Genomic DNA, 21,897 nt, shown 5'->3' on the forward strand with positions numbered 1-21,897 from the left:
AGAACATATACTCAAACGATGCAGAACATTTCACAGAAGAGGAATATGAAGTGAAGCGATTGTTTATTCCTATCAATTACTAATTGCTAAGTCAACTAGCATTCAAGGTGATATGCAGAAGATACATCAAAAATATAACATTATCAGTTAAAACCCACAATAAAATACATACAAAATGTAAGTCTAAGACAGATTTGATGTTCAAAATTACAATGATAGGAAGTGGGAATCCCCAATATTACCGCATCCCAACCCCAAATCAAATATTTCTGCTCAGGACTCCATCTACCAGGAAATTAAAGTTTTAAAATACTATTTGGGACTTGTGGAGTAGGGGAAGTTTCAGCAGAGAAAAGGGACACCATCTCCTTTTCTGGTCCCCTAAAATGTTCCTGCATTGTACCATACAGTGGTATCTTGGGTTCATTCGTTCTGGAGGTCTGTTCTTAACCTGAAACTGTTCTTAATCTGAGGTACCACTTTAGCTAATGGGGCCTCCTGCTGCTGCCAAGCGGCCATCATGCAATTTCTGTTCTCATCCTGAAGCAAAGTTCTTAACCCAAGGTACTATTTCTGGGTTAGCAGAGTCTGTTACCTGAAGCGTCTGTAACTCGAGGTACCACTGTACTAGACCATGACTAAACAACCTGTTCCCCTCTAAATGTTGGGGTGCAACTCTCATCATCTCTGACCACAGGCCATGCTGGCTGGGGCTGATGCTTGTTGAGAGTCCAGCAACTTAAGAGCAGCAGCATATTGGACACCCGAGTAACAGATCCAGCCATGGGCAATGCATGTGTTGAAAGGAGATTCCGTATTGCACCTCCCATCATATCACATACACAAAACATCTCTGATGATATAGAGCAGGATGCACAGATCACAGCGCACCCTGTGTTTCAGGCATAGACCGTTAACCCAGAGATCGAGTCACAGAGTCCCCCGTCTCCTGTCACTGATCATCTGCACATCAAGGATAAGGTGAGTTCCAAAAACACTAAAAGCTGTCTAACTTGGTGCAACTCAATAGACAGAAAGGCAGGCACAAAACTGCACAAGTCCTCCAATGACTAATGCTTCAGTCAAACATCAAGGAGTGTCATGTGTCTCGAGGCATCACCGGGTTTAGGTGTGGAATGACAGGTGGAGATGGATGGGGAGGGGGAATGGAGGGTGGGGCTGTATCCAAGGAACAAGGAACAGAGGCAGGAGGAGACAGGTACTTTCTTCTCCCAGGATATGGTTGCTCTGGACGGGGAAGCAGAACTCCCATCTCCACTCTTCTCTCCCAGGGAGAGCATCAACCAACTGCTGGGGGCAAAGGGATGGAGTCAGAGCTGGCCACCAAGCATTTGGTGCTGCTGTCATTGGGGAAAGATCTACCCTCTGCGTGACACAGTGTGCATCATCTGCATGCTCAACTTTCTCACAAAGCAAAGGAGTCTCGTGAGTAAGCTTGCCTTGCCTATCAAAGCTTGGCGGGTGGGTATGCCAACCCATTGGGACAACTCCAATTCTTTTACTGCCTTGCCCCAGACTCAAACTTAGGCCACTGCTTCTAGCCTGGCTACTTAGCCTGGCTAGTCTTTCCTTTCCTGTCAACCAGCCCAAGTCTGCTGTGACTCACCGCCAGCTGCTGAGACGGCACCTTTACTGCGCCTCAATCATCCTTGTTCTTAAGTAACAAACTCTGTCATCATCGTGGTATGAGCAACAGCCAATATAAGCAGTAAAGGAAGAAACAACCGGCTTGTCATCTTTTTAACATGTCTTCTTGAAACAAACACAAATAATTCAACAGAAAGTTATATTCAAAGTTTCAGCAATTTAATATGTAAATTAATTGAGGAAAAACGGAATATTGAAGTTTGGGGATGTAGTACAAAATTAGCAGCTTCAATTTATCATATTTTGTCTCCCCGCTCCCACCCCTTTTCATCAAAAGAAGGGAGAGGCTTGAAACATACAGACTTAGTAAGACCTACCCATGGGGAATGTATTGACTCTGAAACAAAGACACACGCCTGATACAAAAGTAGTCTAATTGTACAGAACTCTACACCCAAGTTATTTTAAGAATCGGTCTTTGTTAAAAAATTGTTGCAACTTGGGTGTTTCTCTGGCAAAGTCATTTTCAGATATGCTGAGATTCTTGATAAATTATGACATCAGTGTGCTTTAAAAATCATAGCATTTGAAGACTGAACATCTATATTTAGACGGGGGTGGGGGAACACTCAGTAAAGTTTAGCCCAGCATTCATTTATATTATTTGCTTAAATTTTTTTAGAATACAGTGGTACCTTGGTTTTCGAACGTCTCCACTGACGAACATTTCGGTTTTCAAATGCCGTAAACCCGGAAGTAAATGCTTTGGTTTTTGAATGCGCCTCAGAAGTCAAACATGAAACGCAGATTCTATATTGAATTTTACGTTTTGAGACTTCCGTATTGAGTTTTCCATTTCTGAGCGTTTTGGAACTTGAACGGTCTTCCAGAACGGATTACTTTCAAAAAGTGAGGTACCACTGTATAATGAATTCATTAAAATTAAACTAATTTAACCACCAGCCACATTCACTATTTATTCATTACGGCTTGAATGAATATAGAACTAAAATCCCTGGACTAAAGTTGCTTCCAAATGGGGGGCTCCTAGTGCTACCCAAAACTTGTTCATCCACTGCAAGCAGAATCACAACTGACTTTTCACGCAATCAGGATTACTGTGCTTTTTATTACAGGAATATGATAGCATAATAAGAAAAAAATGCATTATACTGCTATTGTGTTAACTGCATTTTTCAATGAAAACAAGGCATACCATACCATAATGCTAACTGCATGATCATACAATATTATTAATTTTTGAAAATGAATTTAGAAACTTTCTGGTCACTGCTCAAACGGGAGCAACCAGAAATGCTCTTTTAAAATATATATTTAAAATAATAATAATATCATAGCATTATGGTGGCATAGCACTGCAGGTCTTTCATTAAAATAGCCAGCAAAGTGTTCTAGTAATCCAAAACGGGGTCATAAAAGGATATAACCTGCAAAGGGTTATAATGAATGTGTGCTAAGTCATTGTATGTTCACTTTTCTAATGTATCACTGACCGTGTCAAAACCCCATCCTTTTAAAATGCCAAAAGATTAGCACTAAAGGCACCTAAACCTGTAGAGATGCACTATTCTCCTGTTCTGGAAAGTGATGTGCGTTTCTGTAGCCTAAGAAAAGACAAAATAACCACAGGGAAAATACAGGACAACAATGAAGCTGGTGTTTTCTAGGTACTCCATGAAGAGAGAGTGAACAAAGAATCGCAGTTCTGAACACCTAATGTGGAAGCACTTTAAATAAGTCTGCAATCCTACACACAGACAGATGCCTAAGAGCAAGTACCACTGGATTAAAAGGAACTTATTTTTAAGTAAGCACACATGCAGTTATGCTGCCAGTTTTCCAGCTGTTCTTAATGTTCCTTTCAAAGTGTAAAAGATACATAAAGCTCAATTTGTATTATTGAAAAACTAAAACATCACATAGAAGCAGCCAGTAGCATTTCTAAAAGCAGTCTCAGCAAGTTAAATTAATCCAAATATAAAACGAGCAAATCAGACTTCAGCATTGGGGAATATTAGAATAAATTTATTTGTAGTTCACGGCTATAATCCAGCCAGGCAGTTATGAACCTCTAAATCCCACGGATGAATCATGGACTGCAGCCCATGGCTGAGATGTCTGCAATATACTATTTAAAATATCCACAACCAATAAAGAATGACTAAGATTTTGTGTTTTTAAAGCGGAGCTTCAAAGGTTGCAAAATAAATAATACAAAAACTAGCCAACACTTTGAATATAAAGTTTCTTTTGTCCTGTAAACATAAACTCACCCCAAGTATGGTTACAAGATAGCATTAAGCCATTACAAAGAACAGATTAAACAGAGACACTGACAACTATCGATAGTGACTATATAAACTTCATAACCTGTGATACCAGACCTCTCCAGCTACTAGGATATACAGTATACTCACATTAATCAGTCTGCATTATCAACACTAGCTTTAAAACACTGGAATTTTAGTGTACCCAATCTTCTTAACGCAGAATGCCTCTTTTTCCCTTTGTTTTTTTACAAGTTAAATATATTTATCACAATGCACTAAATGTTCAGCTTACCCCAAACTCGACACATGTTGATTCTTCAACACCACCTCAATATAAACCCCTAAAGCATACATATAGACGAACTGACCATCTCGCCTCATCCATTGCTCTTCAGCTAATTACATCATTAAGCCTTCCTATTTATAATCCCACTGCTGGACCAAAACAACCTAGATAACACATTTACAGATTTGGATCGCCAGTAATCCTGACATGTCTGCTTCAGCTAATTCCAGAAACTGCATTAAGCAGCCTAAATATTTTCTGGTAGCTCATACAGAATAAAACAAATCAGAGCAATCTGGTGGGTTGCAATTGAAAGTTTAAAACATTGAGAACTGATAGTAATGGAAAGATCTACTTCCTGCTACGGAAACCTCTACTTGGATGAGATTAAGGCATCTAAATACCTTGACAATAGCATCGAAGTAGCCCATGTATCCCTGTGCTGAAGGAATCTGAGTGTTCAATCAACTGCTTCTACTGTTGGAGATTTTTCTTGGAACCAACAGGTGCTGGATACAAAAAGAAGCACCGTGAACAAAGGTGTACTGAGCAGGCAGGAGGCACAAAATACCAAAGAGATAGCAGCCCAGGAAAGGCTTTGGGAAACAAATGCATTCAATCATCCCTTTACTCAGGCGAGTAAACTGTGGAGGGGACAGAACTTATGCATGTGGATGCAGATGTTCCCAATTTCAATTCCAGGTACCTCTATTAAAAGAACGAACATGAGGGGGTAGGCATTAGAAAGGAGAAATGGAATAAAGGCGTGGAATCATAAAGCAATTTCAAATATTTGCAGCATTGTTAAAAGTCACCACCTTTTGTTTCAAACTTAACTCGGAACCATCTCAGATATTTCCACCTTAAAGGTAAAGGTAAAGGGACCCCTGACCATTAGGTTCAGTCGTGACCGACTCTGGGGTTGCGGCGCTCATCTCACTTTAATGGCTGAGGGAGCCGGCGTACAGCTTCTGGGTCATGTGGCCAGCATGACTAAGCCGCTTCTGGAGAACCAGAGCAGCGCACGGAGACGCCGTTTACCTTCCCACCAGAAGGTACTTCCCTACTGATCTATTTGCACTTTGATGTGCTTTCAAACTGCTAGGTTGGCAGGAGCAGGGACTGAGCAACGGGAGCTCACCCATTGCGGGGATTCGAACCGCCAACCTTCTAATCGGCAAGTCCTAGGCTCTGTGGTTTAACCCACAGCACCACCAGCGTCCCTATTTCCACCTTGGGGAGCTATTTATTAAAAAGTTCTCCCATGAAAAAAATCTCACTCATTAGAAGTGGGGAAATTTGCCACCTCGGAAGAGGGGTATGATTTGCAAACAGGAATACAGCCCCTAAAAGCGTTCAGCATCTCAACCAGGGTTAACGCTTGAACCAGTCCTCTGCATAGCTGGAAGCCTGTGTAGGGAGCTGGCTTGATGGACATGGAGAGGGTTCCAAGCTCACAGAACAAAATACTGGAAATCAAGAGTGAGAGTAGAGGACCAAGGCGACTGCAAGCATATGAGCCTGAGCAGAGAGCACAAGGCAGGAAATGAGGGCAAGAAAAAGTCAAGGGTGGATGAAAGCCCTTAAATGTTGGCTTTAAAGTAGACGTAAAACAGCAAACAGGCAAGGATAGCGAGAGACACGCTTAGCAGGAGGAAGACACCTTTACAGCAAAAATAAATATATTCTCGGCGCAGAAATTTTTATTTGAGTAGGGAAAGAAGGTAGAAAGCCAGTTCAGCTAGAGTAATTAAGATGGTGGAGCACAACAGACTTAGCACAGAAAGGAGACAGCAGAGCAAGCTCAGCAAGGTCGACCAAAAGGCCATCAACGGGCAACAAATCTGGAGAAAGATCAGCTGCCATCTGGTGCCCACTGGAACCGGTGGGGCAGAAGGCAGGGAAGCTAACAGCAGATGGCGCCAGAGTCACTGACAAAGCAGAACTGACTACCGGTAGTTCTTGTTCTGTCCCCATCCTTCTCTACTAAGGGCAACAGTGAGACTAAGAAGGAGGAAGCTCACAGCCAGTACCAGCCCTGGGACTGTATGTAAACAAGAAGGCAGACATGTAAGGGCTGGCTGGCTGGCTGACGGCAGACCAAGGTTGAGGTGGCAGTGCCCTATTTGTCCTAATCAACCAGCCTCCATTGCCTGCTGCCTTACTCTCAAAGACAACAGAAGATCAAAACCAGAATAATGGGCAACATTGCTTTTGAAACCTGCACCCGCACCAAGATCAAGGTGTAGAATGCATTCACACAGGAAGGGGTTGAGCCAATGCCAGGGCTGCAGTTGGTGAACAACTGATATAAAAAGTTTTCATAATAAAACACTTGTTATCCACAAATTCAGTTATCCAAACAAAGAATTATGACCAAACCTCACTACACAGCTGATTCTGATATCCTAACAGTCAGAGATTGCCCACTTCCTTACTTTTGTGGTTTGCTGGTCAACAGCAGTCACTTTCAGGAAGAAACCATGGAGAGATATTAGACAAATCAGTTTTGTTTTGTTTTCAATTTCTCTTTTGCTGGTTGGCTGCAGCCATTTTAGGATGAAACCATGGTGTGACTGGAGATCAGAAATATTCCTGTAGGAAATAATGGAAATCTGCAGCTTGTTTTATGAATGCTCGCCTAATGAACAATTTCCTGGTAAAAGCGGGACCTGTGTGTATATTAATCCACGTTTGTTACTTCTCTAAAATTCAGCAGAAAGCTTGGAGTTTATTGAATGGGATGTCACTTGGACAATTTGGAATTGAAGGAAATCTTTAATTTATTTGAGCTCTTATTGCGTAAGGAAATTTCACTCATGCAAGTTTCCAGATCTCAGCTCAGTGTGCATCGTAAGGAAGGACACAGAAGATATCATCACTAACTCTTGGTAACCAAAAGACAGCTTACCAGGAATACTCCAGGAGGGTTACTCAGCTCCCACTAGTGTACAGTACAGTACACACTACGGTATTAGTGCCACAAAACAGAGCCAACAGCACATGCTCAAAAGGCACTCAGCCCGAGATGCTAGAATTTTTATGGAGGGGAAAAATAACATCCTTAACTATCACATGGTACACTGTGCATTTCCTATGTGGGAGAGGGGTTCTCTGTGTGATCTGACATAGTCCTTTGAAAAGGTACCAGAGAGTAGCAGAAAGAGTTGGCTCCAAGAAGGATATTGTGAAATGCAGAAGGGGAAGTGTAAAACAAACTTTTCAAAGGAAAAAAAATGGGAAAGCACTGCAAAAGATTTGTTTCTGGACCCCCAGCATCACAGCACAGATGACCAGAAGGAAATGAAAGAGTTTAAACACAGAAAGGACATGTGGCAAGTTGGATACAGACTCCCAAAAATCTTCCTAATTCTTCTCTTGACTTGGCAGCTTGCCTGCCCAGCATCCATCTCCTTCGGCTGAAAAACAAAGCACCCCACAGATAGGTGCCTGGGATAGAAGGCAAGCAACCTCAGGCATCCAACTGTGGTGTTTTGTTTCCCAGTTGGAGGAGAGCAGCAGCAGTAGCTGTGCAAGTAGGGAGGGACAAGAATTGACAGGTCGGTGTTTGATTGGCTGATATTGCTAGAGACCCACATTAACTGACAGCCTGAATTCGCTGGAGTGCTCGTACACTATTTTTCAAAATACTAACATTACAAGTGAGGCCATAGCAACTTAAAAACCCCAGAACTCAGCAAAACCTCAGCAAAATTGTTTTAACAATTGCCGCCCATTGCAGGAATAGTTAGTATAGTTGACAGCTTGGTAATCTTAGATGTCGCCTAATGTTTTTCATTACACAAATGCCTGGTTTTTGGAAGTTCGGAGCAATCCACTGAGATTATGATATTCAGCTACCAAAGGGTATTTTGGACAAACACCTTTTCTTTGCCTCAGTAAACTGCCTCAGGTATGGGTAAGGCACCGCCTTGCTTCTTTCATCCCGTTTGGCCTTCTAGTGGCATGGCAAAGAGACAAATTAAACATTGAAGGGTGAGCTCTGGTGAATGCTGCTTCCTTGCTCCCGGGTGTCTCGTGGCCCAGATTCTTGTAGTCACTGCTACGGACCGAAGATCATCTTCAGATGCCTCAAGAATTTTCACCACAAGCCCAAAGATGCACAGTTATGACTTTGTATTTGGTTGCGAGCGTATTCACACACATCAGCAAACAAGGTTTATGTCAATTCTGTCTCTGCACCGCATAAGAAGAGCTCTGCTGAATCAGACCAAAGGTCTGTCTAGTCAAAGCATCCTGTTTTCACAGCTCATTCTGTAAGCATGAGCATAACACCACACTCCTACTGTTGTCCCCCTGAGGACAGGCATTCAGAGGTTGCTCAGTTGCTGTTCCTAATCCATATATTTCTGATGGGTAGAAAGTCTATCAATTAGTATTTCTAGTTTCTATCCTACTTTTCCCTCACCCTCCAAGCTGCATGCATGGTTCCCACTTCCAACCTCATTTGTTCCTCACAACGATCCTGTGAGGTAGGTTATGTGGAGAAGGGGTGACTTAGCTTCAAGACTAAATGAGGTGTCGGACCTTCGGTCCACTCAGTTATGATGTATATGTTGATCAAAAGCTAGACATCATCATCAGATATTATTATTATAATATTATTATTATTATTATAGCAACTATTATTAAAATTTTAACAGAACAACAACAAAGCAAGCCTCATCCAGAGTCACAGACTACACGTTACATATCAGTAAACTCTGTGCCTTATACCTAATTGGGCATATTTATTTCTTGAGATTCTGGTACAAAATCTCTTGTTTAACGTGAGAGCTCACAATTAAACCAAAGAATCCCTCCATAAGGACCCCTGAAAAAGAGGACGAGCTAGACTCTTTATATAGTGGGCTTATGTGAGATCACAAATAACTGACGGAAACTCCTCAGTTTATCAGACTTTCAAAGAAATGTATCAACTGGTTTAAATTTGATTTTAGACCAATTTTAGGGATTCCCCCCCCCCTCCATGTTAGTTAATATTTTAATTGGCTAAAATAACCCCAAAGGTAGCTCGGAACACCTAGAACCACAAAATTAAACCTGCATACAAGACTTCTTGCTGGCCAAATAAAACTATACAGAAACTTAATATAGATTTGTTTAAAAAGGAAACAAATATATTTAAACCAGCATCTAGCTATGCTGCCACCTAGTGGGTTGCATTTGCATTGCTCCGGAAACTTTTCAAAGGGAGCCTTCACATAGGAAAGCATTATGGATACATTATAGCATGTTTCACTCAAGTGGAAAGTGATTCATAAGCAAATAATAATGCCTAGGCATGTATAACTGTGACCTCTGTTGGTTCACGAAGGATAACTCCCACCAGGAGTTGTTTTTGCCTTCTCTGACACATTGCGGTTGGAAAAGTCGCAGCTGCAGAAACAGTCTTTACCTATGCAACTCCAGGCACATTCGCAGGAGCTAATCCTAAGAGGGCTCTGGCCTACCTCAGCCCTTAACTTTCTTTCCTCTTTCTAAGCTGCAGGTTTATCACACTTACAGCAGACCCTCCAAATGCCCCTATTTTTCAGAGCCAGTCCCAGATTTATAGAAGCCGCCCCAGTTTATGATTTGATCTCCCTGCTTTTCCTTAGGATGTCCCTATTTTCATCGGAGAAATGTTGGAGGGTAAGGAGTTATCTGACCCCCGAGCCAAGGAGATAAGTAATTATACAACCTTTAGAAGACATCTGAAGGCGGCCCTGTACAGGGAGAGAGTGTATGTAGCTGCCCAGAGTGACTGGGGCAACCCAGTAAGATGGCTGAGGTATTATTATTTTTATTATTATTAAGGATGTCCCTATTTTCATTGGAGAGTTCAAGGTAGTGCACATGTTCCCCTGTCCCTATTTTATTCCCAGAACTGCTCTGTGAGGTAGGTTAAGGTAAAAGTAATTGACTTGTTCAAGATCACCCAGCAAGCTTTGTGGCTAAGCACACATTTGAACCTGGGTCTTCTCAGTGCTAGCCAGACACCACTACACCAAACTTGCTTTCAAATGGGCCACAATATGGGTAACACCATAAACATTACAGCAACAGTTCCTTTGCACTGGCTTCACAAAAAGATGAAATCACCACACTCACTTGAAAAGGAGTAATTTTTTTTAAGGCAAAAAAGAAGTAGTAGTAGTAAAATAAACCTCATGGAGTTATTCCAAACCCCCACGTTATTATATACTCATAACTCTTTTAAAGACTCACCTGAAAACGTAACAGCATTCTTTTAACTTAGGTCTGGAGGTTTTTTGTTTTGCTTTTTAGTACTCTTTGCACTTTGCCTTGCCAAAATATTTCCAAATTATAGAGGAATGCAACTGCTCCCAACACACACACACACACACACACACACACACAAACCAGAGCACACTTGCTTTAGCATATTACTTAAACTGTTAAATCTTCATAAAAATGAGGTAATTGAGCTAAAATGTGTCAGGGCATCAACCAAGCTGCAAACTATTTCTAGTTTTTCCTACCCCAGGGGGGCAGTCGTTCTGAGAAGCAGAATCTACTTTGTCAAACAAAAAATTCCAAAGCTCAGTGTTAACTGTATTGCCTTGCCAACTCACAACTAAACTTCAGTCTCTCCAGTAAAAAGGTTGTTGAAATAAAAAGCTTGGACAAAAAAAACAAACCCCAAACACACACACAAACCCCAACCCTATAAGATTACATTATGACTAAACTGCACAGCCAGCTACTAATTGAGGTCTTTTGGAAAGAACATCTTAAGGAGGCAATGATCAGCTGGTAAATTAATAACAGGAGCTCCTGATCACTGGTGCCAGGATTTTAAAGGCCTGATTCAAATCTAAGTGAAGTCAAGGGGAAAACCAGCTAACTTCAGGGATGCTATATCAGATCTAATTCCATTTATAAATATGCTAAAGAAAATATTATTTCCCAGGGTAACTCAATGAAATGGGGCTGAACAATCTTACAAAATGCATTTTTAAATACTGTAAGCATAGCACAGGGAAACAAAAGAAAAACTTACAAGGACTGACCTTACAAAAAAAAGCACTAAACTGAAATTCCAGGTGTATTCATGTGCCCATGTCCCCTAAAGTTTTCCTGAAAATTCTTTCAACTATTATGGTGCTCTGTATTCCTATCACCACCCTAGGATAAAATTAATATGGATATGCATTCTGAGTGAGCTGAAATTAACCAGGCTTCTCAAAAGGGTTTTAGGGGTGTCCTACCAAACTCAGGTAGAGAACATAGAAGGAAATTCAAAAGGTAGGGCCACGAGGCAAACTATGTCATTTTATTTATGTATGGAATTTCTGTCAGGGTGTTCCTCCCAAGGAGTGGCAGACAGATGCTCATAGACACTTCCAAACAGGGCAAAGATTCTGCACCGGCCCTAATATTTATTTGACAGAATTGGGAGAGAGAGAGAGAGAGAGAGAGAGAGAGAGAGAGAGAATATTCCTTCGCCTGTTGAAGAAGCTAACAGATTACTGTACAGTGGTACCTCGAGTTAAGGACTTAATTCGTTCTGGAGGTCTGTTCTTAACCTGAAACTGTTCTTAACCTGAAGCACCACTTTAGCTAATGGGGCCTCCTGCTGCCGCTGCGCTGCCGCTGCACGATTTCTGTTCTCATCCTGAAGCAAAGTTCTTAACCTGAGGTAATATTTCTGGGTTAGCGGAGTCTGTAACCTGAAGCGTCTGTAACCTAAAGCATATGTAACTCAAGGTACCACTGTATTTGACAACTTCCCTAAAGATGATCAGTTGCACCACAGAAACTAACTTACATATGGCACCTTTACATGACTTATTGTTTTTTATTTTTCAAACATGGTCACAACACCTGGAGCAATGCTGGTTCCCCAGCTTTCCCATATCCTCTTTCTCTGAAGACTATTGACCAAGAATTCTTCACACACATGAAATGGGGGTGAGGTACAAAAGTCAGCTTTCACCTTCAGTGAACAGTTCAGAAGTGTAACTGCTGACCAGGGCTGTCCAATGTTTCTCTTTATTGCTGCTTCTTAGAGCGTACAAAGTCTTCTACATAATAGCTTCTATATTTTGCTAGGATATTAGGAAGTAAGAATACACACATCACAGAATCTCTTCACATTATACTATTCTCTGCAAAGCCACATTTTGTTTTGCGTTTAACTTAGCATCTTGTTCATGCCTACAATTATCAAATATAACATCTAGGATATGACGAAGCTGTTTTAATGAACAATGTGGTTATGTGTCCATCCGTCCCCAAAGATTAAAAAAGCTTTCCTATTATAACAGAAGACAGAACCTGAAAGACTTGTTCTCACATCCCCTGGAGACCATAAAACTAAATATCCACCGCATAGTTTTACTTGCGTCATGCCCAACTGAAATACTGGACAGTACACAAATTTTGATCTCCATCACATGCAGGCACACAAACAATCATGGGAACTTGGGAGCTTAGCTGTACATCTGCTCTCTATTTATTGTTTCTAGAACAGAAACATCTTCCTTTTAAAATAAAATACTTTTTATTTGCACAAGATCAGATAAATACAAAAAGGACAAAAAGAAATATTTGGAATGCTATTTATGAATGACTGCTTGATACCTCTGAAATACACATCTACATATCTCCTAAAGAGGAAAATTAGTCTCCAGAGATATCTCTGAGTATACACAGAACCTGAAAATAATAGAATGCATTATATATTGCCAGACTGTATGGAATATTCTCAAAACAAACCAACCAACCAACTGGAAAAGAGGCAAACACTGAAGGACTGAAGGAATAATCTTTTATGTGAATGGTTTTCAAACCAGAAGAGGAGCATTCTCCCCAGCTTCAACTACTACATGGGATTTATAAACAATTCAGTAAGGTACTTGAATTTGTAATCAACAGCTGTATGGGGAGCTGGCTTCAGGCACCAGGCCCATTGGCAGACCAACTCTGTGTTACCAAGATGGCTGCAAGCGTGACATGAAGGCTGGCAACATCAACTCTGCCATGTAGGCATCCCTTGCAGATGACCGCTGTACCAGGAGACAAGCAGTCAAGTTGTGTATCCATAGCAGTGACCAGAGGAGGGATGGCCGCTGGGATAAGAAATGCCATTGCACATCTGCATCAGCACAACTGGATCACTTCATCTGCCCCAGCTGCAACAAAATATGTCTCTCCTGCATCGGTTTCTACAGCCACAGCAAGCGCTGCAACCTTCCAACAGCTTGCCCTCTCCCCCAAGGGTGCACCCAAGAGACAGATAGGTGCCAACAAGCAACAGCAATTGTACCCCTAGCAACCAACCTGTGCTCATTTGCATTCTTAATAGGATTCGATAAATCAGCACAGTGAAAATCTTCAGAAGTAGGGTTACAAGACTAACTGTATCACACCATTACTGGCAAAACTCCTTTATCATGCTCCCATTCTTCCCACTGTAAAAACAAACATGCAGACAATGCAGACAAAGGCCGTAGGTTCACATGATATTTTGACACACTAGGCAAAGTTGTCAGTGACTTGTTGCCATTTGCCACTTTTAGAGTACCATTTGTTTCAATTAAGACCATCCCAGATGCTGGGCAATCTTGAGACATTATTTCTATTTTTGGCAGAATCACACAGCGCTGACTCTTACTAAAAATAGAGCTTCCTGCATGACAATTGCATCAGATTCCTGCATGACAACTATAAGTATACCAAGCCTTTCTCTTGTTGCCCACCAATTCATGATTTTGTTCTATAACTTCCATACGTCGTTAAATGCTTCCTTAAAGGAATATTTCTCCGGGTTCTGTGTTACCCTCCTTTCCAACTGTAGGTTTGACTACTTTCCTATGAAAGAAAGCTCAAAAACTAAAACATGCAATAGAAAGGAAGTTTTAACAGTTAAGTGTGCGTCATATTCCCTTGGCAATAATGTGGAATTTCCAGTAGGCATTAATACTCTGTGTGGGTGCATCACATAGAATTTTTTCCTGCCTGGTTTGGAATGGGATTCCCATGAGAAGGGGAACCCAGGGCATCCTAAAGACTAAATAATGGTTGCTTCCAAAGTTATCACCACTGAACTGCTTCTGGGCATTGTGACATGGCAAACAAAACCGCAAAAAGCAACACAGATGAAAGCTCCCTCATGGCAGTTTGTCAGATGATAAATTCTCATATTTGTTTTATTTCATTTATTTATTAAATTTGAATGCCCGTAGGTTACAACGAAAAGCTGCAACATAAATAGCACAAATTGCATAACAAAAAATAATTAAAACAGTTAACAACACAAACGAACACAAACTAATAAAAAATACAATCTCCGGCAAGTCCCTAAACAATACCGCAGCCCACAAATAAAAACTACAAAGTAACGTATAATATTCAAAAACAATTTTAAACAACCCCACAGTTTCACTACAGCAAGTTTCAAACAAGCCAGCTTCTAAATCTAGGTACTAATGCTGTCTTAAAGATTCAACACAACCCCTTGTACAGACAACACAGCAAGCTGTGATGAAGCAGAAATTGAAGCTTCCAAACTTCTTTTATTTATTTATTGAATTTGTATATACTGCCCTATACACGGAGGTCTCAGGGCAGTTCACAGAACAAAACTCATTCTCTTGACTGCACTAGAAATGGACAAAGGAGAGTGAGCCCAAGATTCACAGTGGCTTGTTCCTGCTTGTGTACATCGTGGTGAACAAATGAAAATCTCTTCTACACTGCACTATTAGGGGAATATTGTTATGTGGCAATAAGGGATGGAGCTTTCTCTGTGGTGGTGCCCTACTTGCAGAATGCCCTCTCCTTACAAGCACAATAAGTGCCAACATTGTTATCATTTCAGCACCAAGTTAAAATTTGTTAGTTGTGTTAATTAAGTTACACTCGGGGTAGACGTACTGAAACCAGTGACTTGACTAACGAAAGTCAATGGGCCCAACTCAGAGAATGGCTTAGTCAGATACAACCAAACTTGTTTGCCCATGAATTTTAAGCTTGACGTTGTTTTTAGCTGCCTGTTTTTGATTAGCTGGTTCTACAGTTGTGTATCTATATTTTGTTTTATGCTGGACCCCACCTTGGATGGTATCTGTGCTGATGGACAGCAAGTAAATCCTTCAAATAAACAACCGAAACTTATGGCTTAACATAATATGTAAATACAGCCATTGTTTGGGATCTTGTGCAATTCCTTTTGTTTCTCACTGATTAAGTTCTCTTTCCACTTTAACCCTGAGGAATTAAAGAAATTATACACAACAGATAATGTTTCACTAAATATTTGCCCAGAGTTCTGCTGATATCCTGGGGAACATCTATAATCCGAAACCAAACTCATTCAAACCCCACCCGCTGTATGTAGCTACAAATACTTTCGGATATTCCCAGAACTTCTTAAACATCAAAGAAACAAGAAGTAAACAGAAAGCTTATAACTACTTACTTGTTTTGAGATAGACCATTAGTATTGTCTATTCCAAGATGGGAAACCTGTGACCCTCCAGATGTTATTACACTACAACCACCATTATCCTTGTCCATTGGCTATACTGGCTGAGGCTGATGGGAACTGGAGTTCAGTAACTTTTGGACAGCCACAGGACGCCCATCCCAGTTCTATTCAGGTTGGCCCAAGCTCTCCAGGGTCTCTTTCAGCCATGTTACCTGATCCTATTTAACAGGCATTTATCAGGAAATTACACCTGCAATCCCACACACGAAGGGCTATCCCTACTGAGCTCTATGCTCATCCCAGCCATTATACCAAATTAAGAATACAGTGGCCCCTCTCATTTCCCTGGTGGCACAGCCCACGGAGAGGGCTGGCAAATATTGCAGCAAATAACAAAAGGATGAAAAGGAACAGAAATAATAGACTAAACCCAGTTGTTGTAAACTCTTGTGTTCTTTTGAAGAACACACAACACTTATTCTGTAACCAGAACTAAGATAAATTTTATGCAGAACTAATGATTGGTAAGCTGTTCAAGAGCAAGATTTGAGCCAGGAGGTGGCATTTTGTATGCAGAAAATCACGAGCATTAATTTTCTGTCACAGAAAGAAAAAAATGTAAAATCTTATTTTGAATGGCACTTTAAATGGACATATGGTTTTCTTTTATTTTTAAACACCATGGTGAAAGGCTATTCAGGCCACATTATCCAGAAGCTAAATATGTGATATGCTGCTGTTCTGCTCAGTTTGTATTCTAAAGCAGATGCTGTTTTTGAAGATGAACAGCAGATAAATGCAAACCAAATGTCTGACAAGGAGCAGCTTCAAATTATGCAAATATAGCGTGATCATAAAAGGAATAAGAATTCTTCCTAATGCCTATTTAAAGCTGACTCACACAGATGTTTCAAGTGGAAAACTCTGTCCACTGAATGTCCATGCCAAAAGGGTGTTTCCCACAGCTTATTTGCCCGTAGCACATACAGTTTTAGATTTTGAAAATTAATATAGAAATAAATTAAATTGCCAACCACGGTTTCCAACGCCAAGGCTCTTTACCCTGATCTTTGACAACAAAGATGCATATTTTCAGGACCGAGCCTATTTTTTAATCATTGATTTTTTTTTGTAATTGTTAAGTTTTGAAAACTGTTTCAATCCACAAGGACTATTGTACTTTGAAGATTCCATCTACTTTCATCTCTAAAGAAAGTTATAACCATTTTCAATAGCAAGGAGGGCCAAGGAGGGCAGGTGGATGAAGCAGACTCAGATGAGCCATGAGCCAAACTGGTCAGGCTACAAAAGGCTTGAGACCAAGACAGTGTGTTTTTCGTAGCACCAGACTGCTGCCCAGATCCTATCTTGTGGCTGGTGTATGGCCCTAGGCAGAGGTGACATGAGCAACTTTAGCAAAGGGAAGTGGTGGCCAACAACCATCCTAGGACTTCCTCCCCTGACAGGAAGGAAATATGAACACAAGTGCGTTCTCCTAGAGTAGCTACAGTTCCTGATCAGCATCCTTTGCATCCTGCTTTCCTGATCCAGCAGGATGAAGACCCATCTCAGGCCACAAATATGGAAAATATGGAAAATATGGCAATGCCCCCATCATCATCACCACTGGACAGTCTGCACATGTGCAGCTATCAAACAGGGATTCTCGAGAACCAAAACAATGGTGCTTTTTGGCAGAATGCTATGGGATATTTCCATGTACGTATATGCACACAGAAAGTGTTTGGTCCACCTAGTCCTGTATTATCCATTCTAACTGTTAGGAGCACTTCAAGTTCTTAGGCAGAGAGCCTTCTCATCACTCATCCACCTGACCTTGCCATTGACGATGCCAAGGGTTAAATAACAAGAGCAAACTGTGCTGTTCATAGTTGCATCTCTGTGTTGGGAACATAGGAAGCTGCTTTTGTACCAGGTCAGACTGTTTGTTCATCTAGCTTAGCATTGTCTTCTCTAGGGTTTCCCAGACTTGAGTTGTTTTTGGACTACAATTCCCATCATCCCTGACCACTAGCCCTGCTAGCTAGGGATGATGGGAGTTGTAGTCCGACAACAGCTGGAGACCCAAGTTTGGAAAACCCTGGTCTACTCTAACCGGCAGAGATTCTTCCACATCACTTGCAAACCGAGCCCTTTGGTTTGCTGGATTAAACTGCATGCAAAGCACGCAAGCTACCACAGCTCCCCACAGTGCTACATCAACCACTTTGCCTAGCACAGATTGGCAAGGGAGGAAAAGTTACAGAGGAAGCCCACAGCCTTGACAGGAAAGATCACAGTTCAATGATAGACCATGTGTCTTGCATGCAGAAGGGACCAGATAAAATCCTAGGCAACTCCAGGCAGGGCTGGGAATGTTCCCTTTCTGGAACCCTGGTGAGCTGCTGGTGGTCAGCGCAGACTCTGCTGAGCTAGATGGACCAATGGCTCAGTATAAGGCAGCTTCCTATGTCCCAGACAGATGTATCCTGCAGTCTTCTCATGGAGGACCGTGTGGGAAAAAAATAAGGAGCAGAGATTGGAGCAAATTAAAATGGAAATCATGCAGCTGCCTTCCACTCAAAACACACACACAGCACTCATAGAATTATGGAAAGAAGCCCAAAATTCTGCCTTATTATGCAGTAAAAATGTTGGCAACTAGCCTAGAGGCTAACAAAACCTGCTGGACAGGGATTTTTCCCCCTCTCCTGGTTGGTTAGCAACCCTAATACAAAATGGACACCCCTACTTCAAACTGGAGGAGGAAGAACCTCATGTTGTGATATTCCCCCTTTTATTTAATTAAAAAAAAACCTTGCAAGCAAAAAACTAGTACAGAAAATAAACAGGTAGTAGTACAAATTCCACCATCACCACACTTGACTGTGCTCTTTTCCACCTGCAAGGAGGTTTTTTTTTAAAAGGAACAATGAATATGTGCATTCTTGTCCATCTTTTGCTGCATGTATAGATCTAGTAGAAGGACCAGACTAAACAATATGACAAAGTTCTCTTTAAAAAAAGAAAAGAATTGTAGCTGGTAGGGGAGATGATTAAATAACTAGCACTTTCTTTTATTTTTCTGAAAGTAATGGGAGTCTGTTCCCTCTGCATAAATATTCTACAGGTTGTCCTCAATTTCAGATTCCCTCGATTTCTCATTATTCCAATCTTAAGCTCAGTTCTCCACATTTGCACATCAGTCTGAGGTGCGTTGTTTTTTTTTTTAAAAAAAAGTTCTGATGTGCAAAAATCTTCAACCCTTTACTGCGTATGTCTCCCAATACATTATTATATGCAATTTCACCCAGTACACTCATTTTTCAACTCTCCCCCCCCCCCGCACACTCGTGAACACCTAATTTGGTTGCAGAATTTCACTGCAAAATCTGGAGGAGTATGAATTGAATGTCAAACAATGGCTGTGTTTGCATATCATTTTGGGAAGGGAGAATTGGGGGGGAGGGTTTACTTTTAAATGCAAACTGAACCTAATTTCTCCCTAATCCTTAATCCTCAATATCACAGGGGTGTGTGGTTTTTTTGCTTTTTACCATTGTGATATTAATAATTGTAATTTTTTTTGGTATGTTTTCTAATAGAAAGCCTGCTGAAAACATTTTAAAAGATAATACAGCAAAGTTTTAAAATCACTCTCGGTGGGATTTTAAGTCTTAAGACAATGTATATAGCAAACTCCTATACATACATTATTAGACAAATCTTTTCATTTATAATTTTAAGGAATTAAAGGAGCATGTCATCTTTAAAAGGTTGGGAAAGTAAGACACTTTGGAAAAGCTCAGCAGACCACACTTTAAAAAAAACCCCAAGGAGGAACATGTCCTCAATAAATATGGTGACTTACTATTACTCAATGCAATACAGTTGACTAAAAGGTCTAACACTTCCTTCTATAAATAGAAACACATCCTTTCATTTATACTGTAAGGGTTTATTTTTTTAAAAAAAGAAACAGAACCAGCATCCTGTTTTCCTCCTGTAAATGCAGTATGCTTGCTTTGTGCATCACTGTTTCCACAAATCCTTTCCAGTCTTCACCCTCCAACATGGCAAGTATTTTATTTTGGGGAGTGTTAGTTGCTGAGCTGCTAATTCCAGTTTTACTTACGTGGAATGTACTCCTCCCCCCCCCCTCCGCTCCTAAACACCACATTTTCCCCCCTTTTAATGTAATGGTATGGCCATATCTTCTAAAAATCACAAGATCTGTGGAGGTAGGGAGGCCCACACCACACCATGTAATCTGCTCCCCTTCTCCTCTGTTCTGCCATTAAATAAAACAAAACCCTCTGATTAGTTTGGACAGACTTATTGTACCCTCCCCTCTTCACAACCATTTGCCACTTCCTCTATTATTAGGCCTGGGTGGTGAATGAGAAATCGAAGTGCACTTCCATCCACGACATATATCTCAGTAATTCATTATCCTAATTTATTAGGGGAGGAAAGAAGACCTTGTACAAATTTTATCGCTTCATAACCTCATCTTTCAACATCAAAAAAACTAAGATCATGGCCACTGGTCCTGTCACCTCCTGGCAAATAGAAGGGGAAGAAATGGAGGCAGTGAGAGATTTTACTTTCTTGGGCTCCACGATCACTGCAGATGGTGACAGCAGTCACGAAATTAAAAGACGCCTGCTTCTTGGGAGAATAGCAATGACAAACCTAGAAAGCAGCTTAAAAAGCAGAGACATCACCTTGCCGACAAAGGTCCGTACAGGTTACAGATGCTTCAGGTTACAGACTCTGCTAACCCAGAAATAGTACCTCAGGTTAAGAACTTTGCTTCAGGATGAGAACAGAAATCGTGTGGTTACGGCACGGCGACAGTGGAAGGCCCCATTAGCTAAAGTGGTACCTCAGGTTAAGAACAGATTCAGGTTAAGAACAGACCCTCAGAACGAATTAAGTGCTTAACCCGAGGTACCACTGTATAGTTAAAGCTATGGTTTTCTCAGTAGTGATGTATGGAAGTGAGAGCTGGACCATAAAGAAGGCTGATCACCAAAGAATTGATGCTTTTGAATTATGGTGCTGGAGGAGACTCAATATCAAACCTATCCATTCTGAAGCAAATCAGCCCTGAGTGCTCACTGGAAGGACAGATCCTGAAGCTGAGGATCCAATACTTTGGCCATCTCGTGAGAAGAGAAGATTCCCTGGAAAAGCCCCTGATGTTGAGAAAGATAGAAGGCACAAGGAGAAGGGGACAACAGAGGACGAAATGGTTGGACAGTGTTCTCGAAGCTACTAACATGAGTTTGACCAAACTGCAGGAGGCAGTGGAAGACAGGAGTGCCTGGTGTGCTCTGGTCTATGGGGTCACGAAGAGTTGGACACGACTAAACGACTAAACAACAACAACCTCATCTTACCAACGAACCATCCATCCTTCAAGGCAAAGAAAGAAAGAAAGAAGCCAAACCTAAAGTCTTGCAAGAAAGCAACACATGTGCATAGAAGGTATCAGTACTAAGGTAACAAAGGATAAGCTGAAATGAAACGAACAGGTAAAAACATTAATGGAACGAAGAAGGGGGCAGTGTGCACAATGGACAGTGCAGTTTGACAGCCTGCTCAGAATGTACATGCTTTAAGCATGTCAGCAGCTTTGCCTATCTCACACAGTTAAAATTAGGATGAATGTAGGAACTTTACATTTATTTATGAACACTTCCCCCCCCAAAGAAACTATCTAACCAGAATTAAAAATAATGTTTGTCTGCATTTGTGTGCATGTAAGTAGTATTAATTTCATTACATATAAAACAACCAATATACTATTCCGTAAAAAAATATAACGAGTTGCCATTTCACTAATAAAAGAGTTTCTTTCTTTTTTATTAAAATGCTAGGCAGTGATAAGGACCTATGCAACTCTCTTCCAACTATTTTCTGGAAAGGAGACACGACACACATGCGTCCCAACGTCACCCTCTCTCTTGGCTCAGTCCACCAATAATTCCACTTTTAAAAAACCGTTCTCTGCTATTTCTGCATCTCGGCTACTCCCCCGCTGCAAAACGCAAAGCCAAAGAGTGTGTCATATTATACACATGGAACTGAAGTATTACGTGTGTCACTGTACAGCGATTTATGGACGCATACCATTCTTATGCTGTCCTGTTTTAAGAAACAGAAATATCCACAAAGTATTCCTCTATCCATCCACTCCAGATATGGAACAACTGCTGACAGTCCACACCAACTCAGTTTCCAAATGG

At 41.1% G+C, this 21,897-nt stretch overlaps 1 protein-coding gene across 5 annotated transcripts in view; it reads right to left on the reverse strand.

Moving 5' to 3' along the window:
- COBLL1 (cordon-bleu WH2 repeat protein like 1) overlaps nt 1-21,897 on the reverse strand; it is an 83,167-nt gene that overhangs the window by 43,364 nt on the left and 17,906 nt on the right. The gene's annotated exons all lie outside the window — the stretch shown is intronic.

This window comes from Podarcis pityusensis (genome assembly GCF_964106645.2).
Source record: "Podarcis pityusensis genome assembly, chromosome: 1".
Taxonomy (NCBI): Eukaryota; Metazoa; Chordata; class Lepidosauria; order Squamata; family Lacertidae; genus Podarcis; species Podarcis pityusensis.